The sequence below is a fragment of the Nannospalax galili genome, unplaced genomic scaffold (genome assembly GCF_000622305.1).
Source record: "Nannospalax galili isolate Female #2095 unplaced genomic scaffold, S.galili_v1.0 scaffold33, whole genome shotgun sequence".
In the NCBI taxonomy this organism is placed as follows: Eukaryota; Metazoa; Chordata; class Mammalia; order Rodentia; family Spalacidae; genus Nannospalax; species Nannospalax galili.
The window spans coordinates 817,490-826,839 of record NW_008335436.1 but is presented as its reverse complement, the minus strand read 5'-3'; the positions used below and the strand labels follow the sequence as shown (position 1 = coordinate 826,839).

Genomic DNA, 9,350 nt, shown 5'->3' with positions numbered 1-9,350 from the left:
CTGTAATGTGGTGGAAGGATGGAATTTGTTTTTTATATTTATAAGAGCTTATAGTTAAGAGACTTGAGAGTTTTAAAGCATATGGATTTTTTAAGGATTTGGGGTCACTTAATATAAATAATTTAATTATTACATTAATTTAAATATTTACATTTTTATTAAATAATGTAACTATAGTATTTTATATTATGAAATAAACACGAGACTTGACAGGGGCAAGGGATGGAAGCTTTTTTTTTTTTTAAGTGAAGTGCTTATGTGTCAAAGGGTGAATTTTAATGGTTGGTTTTAATGGTAACGCCATAAATTAGAATCACCGGAGTAGGAAGCTGCTCTTGAAGAATTGTCCCAATTGCCTTAACTGATATGGAAAAAGTCACCCCAAATGAAGGCAGCGTGTTCTGGTAGCAGCGCAGATAAAAAGGGGCATGGCAGAAGGAAGGTTATCACCTTTTGCCTGTTTTTGACCAGACATCTCATCACAGAATGGATTTATCCTGTTGCAGTCACTGCTGATGCCTGCTGACAATGGGAGTCAGGGTTTCCAGGCTTCTATTTGTTGACTGGGGACCAGTGGGCTTCAGGAGCTCTCCAGGTTTTCAGCACCACTTTGGGACTACTGAGGCACCCAGGCCTATGGACTGAGCAATTATCGGAGTCTCTGCCACTCAAATGTGAGACAGTCACTGTGGGACTACTCCAACTCTGAGGTCCCTCCCAGCCTCAAGGAAGAACAACTACCAGGTCCTCAGTCTCTCGAGTGTGATTCCACTGTTGTTACAGTTCCAAAGTAAGCTGATTAATAAATTCTTTTAATAGATCTATTTATAGATATATATTTAATATATCTATTTATCTGTCAGTTCTGTTCTTCTAGAGAGCTCTGACTAATACAGAAACTTACAAAGTAACAAAACTTACAAGTCTCAGGAAGCTCCCCAAACTTACAAGATTAACAAGGACACCTCTAACATTATATAAGCTGTAATAATTACAAGGGAGGGAAAACTCTCCAAGCTGCCAAACTGTAAATTATTCGTGGAGCTCTAGGGATGCTGCTTCTGTGCTGTTGGAATGCGTTTTATTGATGATGCAAGTACCTTTAAGTCAACATGGCTATGTAGTAATTTCCTCTGAGATAAAACCTTCCATCTTGAAGGCTCATTAAGGGAGGTGAACAACTCAGTAACTCCAAAAAGTCCTTGAAAATGACGAGGTCACTAAGCCCCACCCTACCCCCAGCATATATGAGCCTTGAGGATTGATGAGAGACACACTCAGACCAGGCAAGCTGCCTACAAGAGGCTCAGACCAGCTGAGCTGCCCGGAAGCAGAGACCAGCCAAACGAAGAGGCAGAGACCAGGGAAGTTGCCTGGAGGAGGCTCAGAACACCTGACCTGCCTAGAGACACTCTCTGACCTGTCGTTCTGCCTGCAAGTTGTGCAGTGCACTCCAGATTTCCTGATTTTTGTGAGCTGTCACCCATGCAGGAGTGGGCTTCTGAGTTATAGCTGTCTCTGAGTCATTTGTGCTCCTGTAAGCAAACCAAGCAAAACTCACTGGTTTGCCAACTTGCACTTTGGTGGTGCCCTTACTTTGCTGTTGGTTTCCTGTCTGGGGTCCATACACATTTGTTCCCGTCTCTCCAGAAATAGTGTCACAGAACACACCTCAATAAACTCACTTGTGCACTAAGCTAGACATGGTCTGTTGTTAGTGCCTATGTGTGGAGAACAGACATTTGCTCAAGTCTCCCCAGGTGAAGTCACACCACCACCATTGTCTTTTGGCCACATGTTTGTGTAGTCCTCTGTCAGATAATGGACTCTGTTTTCTGTCACTGAGCTTGTTTCCTGTCCCTTGTTTTCTTTATCTCTGCTTCCTAAGAGACTACGGCTTGGGCATTAGGGCTCGGGCAGGGATAACCTCCCTCAGCTGCTTCTGCCTCAGCATCCAGTGGGGCTGCAGCACAGGCAGCTGATGATAACCCGCTATTTTGCTTCCCATCACGTGCATAGAACCTACTGGTTGTGCTCTAGCAGCTCATGAGCTGTCAGAGCACAGCTACCTTAAATACTTTTAAAAATACAATTGCAATATGAACAGGCAAAAAAAAATTGAGATCTTTTTTGAGCCTTCTTATATATGAAAGTGATTAAGGCAGTTTTATTAGACTGAACTGAACCAATGACCATTAACATATTACCTACATTAAAACCTTGTCATAAAACACAACCAAGACACAAATGAGGGTTCCTAAAATCCTCAGTAGGAGCTACAGGAAGGGACTCAGTTGTTCAGTATGTCCCTGAGGCATTGTCTGTAGATGTTACCCACATGGAAGGATTACTTTCCAAATGAACATGGTTATAAAATGAAGTTTCACTTGAAAGTGTTCATGAACTTTTGTGTTTCAATTTCTAAGACATAGATGATAAGAACTCTTTATACTTGAGAAGGTTGGGAACCAGCCTTCGTGTGACACGGCAGTTGGGATATGGTGAACTGATGGCTTCTGAGTTTTGTGGTGTCATGGCCATTCTTGGATGATACTGGTGCCTATAGAGGTTTCTGGAATGTCACTTGAGGTTATAACCGCTTACCTTGATGAGGCCAGCAACATGTGCCTAAGTGATGGATGCTGGTGGTACCTGCTTTGTTCCAGTGAGGGAGGATGCTGTTGCTTTTCTCCTCTTTATATCTGTCCCCCCAGCTTTTGAGAAGGACAGTGTATTTCTGTACTGAAGTCATCTGGCCCTTCACAATTACTCTAGAGTAGTGCTCCCAAGTTCCTTTGAATTTCATGAGTCAGTGAAATTTCTAAATCAAAACGGAATCCTCCCCCAATCCAACGCAAAATCTTGTAAAGACTGGGAAAAAAAGGCTGTCAACATTTAATGTTGCCAAGCTAGAACACTGAATAATGGCCAGTCATCTTTTATCAGCACCAGGCTTCAAATATGTCTGAATTCCAATGTGATAGATCACCATCTCCAAACGTCTTTAAGTGTACTGTAGACAACATAATGCATTGTGCTGTTCTGTTTGGTCATTTTCCCTCCACCAGAGGTGACTTTGGCCTGGGCTAGTGCATAGGGTTTCAGCTCTGAGTGACCATTCTGTTTCTCTCTGTTCCAGTGACGCCTTCTAGTGCTGAGACCCTCTTTTGTTAAACTGGCCAAAAGGAAAGAATGACCTGAAATCATGCAGTCTTGGGTGAAAGGCTGAAAAATTTGGTCAGACCACAATTCTACTGATCCTGTCCTTATGACTTCACTTGGTAAGTTAACTTTGAACTTTAGAAACCAAGGTAATTATTTTTTGAAGGGAGTCAACCCTGTATCAAGTTGACACTGCCACAAAACATGGTCAGAGCTATTTTGTGAAAAATGAAAACACAGCCAAGCTGGTGTGATGCAATTTTTTACAGGAAGCTAACAATCTAAGATTTTTTTAAAAACATCAATCACATTGAGAACTTATTTTTAAAACATTGATTAGATTTTAACGACTGAAGCCTATGGCTTCTGATTTGTTCCCAATTACTGTCACACTTTGGATGCTCTGAAGCCGTTTCACATTCCCCATCTGTACCTGGAACCACTGTTTTGTAAAGGACTTCAGGTATCTGCAACTAAGCACTGTGGGACCCCAATACAACTTGGGTCCTGGAAAAGATGTAGACCTTGACCCTGACTATTGAGATTATACATTATCTATCCTTCATCTCAACATATTTGTGAGAAGACACAAAGTAACATAGGAACAAAACATTCTTTCACTGTTAGACTGCTTCAGGCTACATTATTCACTATCTACTGTCTTTATTTTTTAAAATACTTCTTTATTAAGGGAGCAGAAAATACATGATTGAACAAATTGAGCTACAAGGTGTGTCCTTTATAAGACTCAGTGGAACAATAAATTCATCAGAAGGCATGTGTCAATATCCTACAAGAAACTTCATGCAACAATATTCAGTGTAGTTGAAAATATACAGGTGTCAAAGGCTGCCCAGGGAGGCCTCAGAACTATTGCCACTTGGGAGATTGTTAAGACCCAGATGCTATTAGGCTTTTTTTTTTTTTTTTAAATCTACATTTGGCAGGAGGATACTTTTACTGTTGTGATTTTTAAATATGTTTCATGAAACAAAATTAAGATTCCCCCCTCTACATCTGAAAACTCTGCATTTTTTTTTGCAATGACAATAACTTAAAGGGATCGTTACCTGTATAAGTCTAAGAGTTCTGAAATTCTGCTTTTCTTGAGGCTCTATACAACAGCCTGTCTTCTAATCCTGCAACTTGGTTTGTGAAGATGGTTCATGAAGCAAGAAAATATAGCCAGGGTCAAAGCCAGGTGTTGCCTACCCATAAATAGTCTTTCAGGAGGGAAAATCTACAGGGTTTTTTTCTATTTTACATGAAAGCAAGCCATGTTATATATTTATATGGCCTTTGAAGACAACTTTTGTTTTGGTATTCAAATTAAAACCACCACATATTTCTATGCCATTTTATTTCCAAAATAGTTCTTGTTTATTTCCATCCATTTATTCATCCAACAAATACTTACTGAGTGACTACTGCTTGCCAGGTACTCTTAAAAGCACTTCAGAGGCAGACCCATGAGCAACATAGATGGTAAAGAGTTATGAATGGCAGTAAAGCAGAAAACGTCTGGGTGGTGGTGGTGACTTTATATAAATCACAAGGGTACGGGACCTAAAGGGAGAGAGGGAGCAAGCCATGCAGACAAGTGGAGGAAGAGGTTTCTGGCCTGGGTGACAGGAAGGGACATGCTTTAAAAGGGTATTCAGGATGGAGCAAGGAGGCCTGTGTGGCAGGTGCCAAGTGAGCTGAGAAAGGGCAGATGTGGTCAGAGAAGGGGTTATGGTGGTTGGGGAGGGGCAAAAGGTAGGACTGTGTAGATTATTTCAACAGCTTAATGGCTACTCGGGAGGCAGAGGCAGGGGGGGTCTCTGTGAGCTCGAGGCCAGCCTGGTGTACATAGTGAATTCCAGGCCAGCTGGGGCTACAGGGAAACCCTGTCTCAAAAAGCCGAAAATAAAAAAGTCCAAAACAAAAAACATTCTTAGTGAGCCATGGAGACAAAGGGGGACTTCGCGGAAAGGCTGCAAAGCATCGTTTAACATAAAGAGTGGCTCAGGTAGAGATCAGATTATGGATGTAGTCAGAAGTTAAAGAAAAAGATAAATAATGGATTGGATGTGGTATAGGAAAGGTTATTATTAGAGGTAACAATGTGACTTTCCGGTGTGGAAGAGTGGAGGTGACATTTTTTTCCAATATTGGGAGAACCATAATGAGTACATTGGTTGGTAGACACAAATTAGTTTGGGTTTTGGACATGCTACACAGCCAAATGATGCTGAATAGGCACTAAGACATGTAGCCCTGGCATTCAGGAGGGAGGTTGGGGTGTGTCCTGTGACAAAGATGTGGGCTTTGTTGTGGCACAGATGGCCCCCAAGGCTGAAGAGATCACCTAGAGAATGGTTATCTAGCACTAGGATGTGCCAGGAACCCTGAGAGGTGAGAGGACACGAGAAGGAAGTCCAAGGGCTGAGGAAATGTTTCAAGAACTGGTTGCTGATTATATCAAAGATGACTGATTAGCAGCATGAAGTCAGAGAGCTGGCCACTGCCCTGGACAGCGAGGTGGTCGTTGATACCCTTAGCAAGAGCTACCCTGGAGGGGAAGAAAGACTGGTATGGACTGGCTCAAAAGGCCAAGAAAGAAATTTTGATAGTGAGTACACACAATTCCTTCTGGCCGTTTTTCTTGGAAGTGAAGCAGATCAATACAAGTGAGAGGGGTTAGTGGAGGTCAGGGAGTGGTGCGAGACAGGACACAGCATCATGGATGACTGAAATCCTCCAACAGAGTGGTAAACGTTGGTTCTGTAAAAGGGAGGGGAATATGGCTGAGGCAGCGGCCTTTATTTGGAGAGATGGGTAAGATACACCTTGAGCAAGTGGGAAGAACTGCCCACCATCACTTACGGATCTTGTATAGTCATTGGTGGTAAGTTTCACTGGATGAGATCAGAACTGGCATATTTGTAGGACTATCTAAATGAATACTGGGATCACCAACCACTAAAAAAGGTATTGTGAGAAACAGCAGTGAGTCACGAGCAGTGGAGGAGCAAGTGAAGGGAAATTCAGGGATTTTCTAGGATGATGTAAGAGCTTTAAAGCACAACAAATGGGGAAGAGCAAGGAGGGATCATTGTCTGGAAAGGGTAATGAGGAACTGGCATGAGACCTGCTATTGTTGACACTTTGTCAGATATATTTCAACTCTGATAACATAACGTAACAGATCTCAGGGTATGGGTATAAGTAAATCTTGCCTTAGGACTTATTAAAACCTTCCTAACTATACCATGAACATCTATAGAAAGTCCTTTTTGAAGAGCTGTATGGATGCAGGAAGAAGAATACTCAAAAATAAAAGTTTCAGATGGGAAAAATATGCCTTACAGTAATTGTGTTCTTTAAAAATAAAACATATTAAGTTTTGTCCTTGGAACAAAGTTTTGTCCTTAAAACAGTTGAAAATTAGAGGTTAAAAAATGTAAACAATCATAGGCAAAGCAAAATTGATACCTTTCCCTTCTAATATTATACATTTACCATCTCTCTACAGTTTTGTTAACATTGTAAGACAGCTGAAATGTAAAAAAATACCTTTTTTTAAAAAACATGCAGTTTTAAAATTCACCCAGGCTGTCATCTTCTTTGCCCTCCTCCACCGCCCCACCTTGCAGTCACCCAAGATGGGAAATTATGATTTAGGGAAATGCTTGAAGTCCCTTAAACAAACCACAACATGTACTCCTCTTTTTTTTTTTTTAACACTCCAGGAAAAAGCTACGGAAAGGAGCAACTCAAGCATGGATGTTTGCTAGTATCAATAATAAGCGGCTGGGAATGAACGCTGTCTTCCCATCAGCATTTATTTATCCTCAACTCTGCAAAGCACTTGCTGCTGATAAAAAATAAAATCATCGGAACCAAACCCTCTCATGCAAGGAGTGAGTGAATGCAAAGCACAGACATCCCCCAAACTGGACATTTTTATTTTCAAGATTTCATCCAAATGTTTAGGGTGACTGGACACAGGGTCCAAGATTTCAATCTGACTTAAAATAGTTCAAATATTATCCAGGGAGCTTTTTTTTGAAAACTTTTGGGAGAGATCTTCATTTTGACGTAGTCTGGCCCTTCCTGGACTGGCATTTATGCAGAATAAAGTTGAAAGCACAGAGTTATGACCTCAGACTGTTTAATGTTATGCAAATTGTTGGATATCACAATTGTCTGTGGAAAAATTTCCAGAACAATGACACGGTATGGAAGTAAAAACAAAACTAGAAAATATTTGGCAAAGTGTGCATATTATCACTTTGGAACTTACAAATTCTCAAGGGGGTTGTTTCTTTGCTGGGGCTCTGGAAAAGAAATCATTTTATATCACTCTATGTGAGGCTCATGAAAGGACAGCTTGTTTTAGGATCCCTGATGTCACTATAACGGCAAGCTAAAATACAATAGCATTTATGAGAAATACCACAGATAAATAAAATGAATTTCAGACTGTGGGGTTTAAATTTTATACTTATGTAGTCTCAAGGGAAGCGAGTTCTTAGATCACTGGCTGGTTTGTGTGTGTTGTTTGATTTGCTGAGATTTAGAGTTTTTGAGTAATGAACTAAAAGGTCACTAATAATTTACAGAAAGTATAGCAGAGATTCCGGCCTGAGTGCTTGGAGATTACAGGGAGGGTCAGAGTCATTTTTCAACATGGAGATATTCTAGTGGTTCCCTCGAGCAAGTTAAGCTTAAAGTTTGATCCTTATGCCCATGTCTTCTTCCTTAAAAATAACGTAGCACATCTATACTGTAAAGCAATCAGCATGCACATGAGTGATTCCTGTTCAAGCAGACTTTCAAAGACAGCACACAAAGAGCTCTTGCATGTTTCAGGAATACAGTGACAGAAACTGGTACACACAATAGCATTTAAAGGAAAACTTGGTGGACTGTGAGGTCAGACTTCGGCCCTTCCTTGTTTGTCAATGGACAAAAACAAACTGGCTCCAGCCTGAATGTCATGTGTCTTTCTAACCTACTGCACAGGAGGGACCAGAGACACAATTATCAATACATCACAAGAGCAGACAGAAAGCTGTTAGTAGTAGGTAGTGACAACCAGGAGTTAAGATACCTTTTAAAAAATGATGCAAGTTCTGTTAGGAGTGCATCTCAGAAAGCAATTCCAAACTATTAGAAGAACGGAACCCCTGTCCAAGTGCCCTTGTGAGACTTTTCATACCTTAATTTACCCTGTCGAATAAAAAACCCCAAATCAAAACAAAACCCATAAAATTCTAGGTCTTCTTAACTATTTTAAAAGGTTCCAAGAAAAATACTGAACTTTGTCCAAGAAGAGGCACCAGATTTTTTGTGGAGATTAACACAAGTTGTTTATATGGTGTGTGATGGACTATACAGTTTATCCATCTCTATAACCCACTGGATGCAAGAATCCAAGCCACAATATACTTGACCGGCACCCAGGTTCAAGGTCACCTTCCAGACCTCAGACCAAAGGTGTGGTGTGGGCATGCTTAGCAGGGTTGCCGCGTAGTTAGCAGTTTAAGTGCAGCAAGGATGGACAGGTCTACTTAAACAGAAAATGAGCTAATTTCTAGGGACAAAGATCTCCTTACAGGAAGATTAAAAACTAATGTCTTAAAAAAAAATAGATGAAGACACTACATCTCAGGGAGAAAAAAAGGAAAACAAACTAAAAAGTTTAGAACTGTGTGAACGAGACCTAAGGACATCATTCTGTTATATGCTGCATTGATGTAGGCCTCACTATGTCAGAGTTGAGGCCGGTCATAATGATGGAATATCTATTTTGAAGACAATAGCTTTGAGGAATTCTATGAATGTATTTTAAGGAGCACAGATTTGTGGGGGCCCCTTTTAAATTTGGTTTTGCCTTATATTCAGTGTAAAGTATTTGTACAAAAATATAAAAGGCATGGCTTGATGTTTAACATCTGTTTTATTTTTGTTGGCACCAGAAGAGGGTTATGTTCTATGTCATGTCACTGTACATACTGTAAACAAGACTGCATTAATATGTTTTCTTATGATTTTTTTTGTTTCAATGAATCTAGATTTTAAAAAATACATTCACAAACTACCTTATGTTTAAACACAATGATTCCCTTTTATTTCTTAACTGTTCCCCAAAATCCCACAATAAAAAAAATCATTTAAAGCTGTGTATTTCAAACGAATTC

At 40.3% G+C, this 9,350-nt stretch overlaps 1 long non-coding RNA gene across 2 annotated transcripts in view; it reads left to right on the top strand.

Annotated features, from left to right (window-relative positions):
• LOC115069816 overlaps nt 1–9,340 on the top strand; it is a 14,396-nt gene extending 5,056 nt beyond the window's left edge. For both annotated transcript variants that reach the window (XR_003849047.1, XR_003849046.1), the window contains 3 exons: nt 507–790; nt 3,140–3,281; nt 6,897–9,340. This is a non-coding gene — a long non-coding RNA (uncharacterized LOC115069816). The remainder of the gene's footprint in view (nt 1–506; nt 791–3,139; nt 3,282–6,896) is intronic.
• Nucleotides 9,341–9,350: the final 10 nt, after the last annotated feature.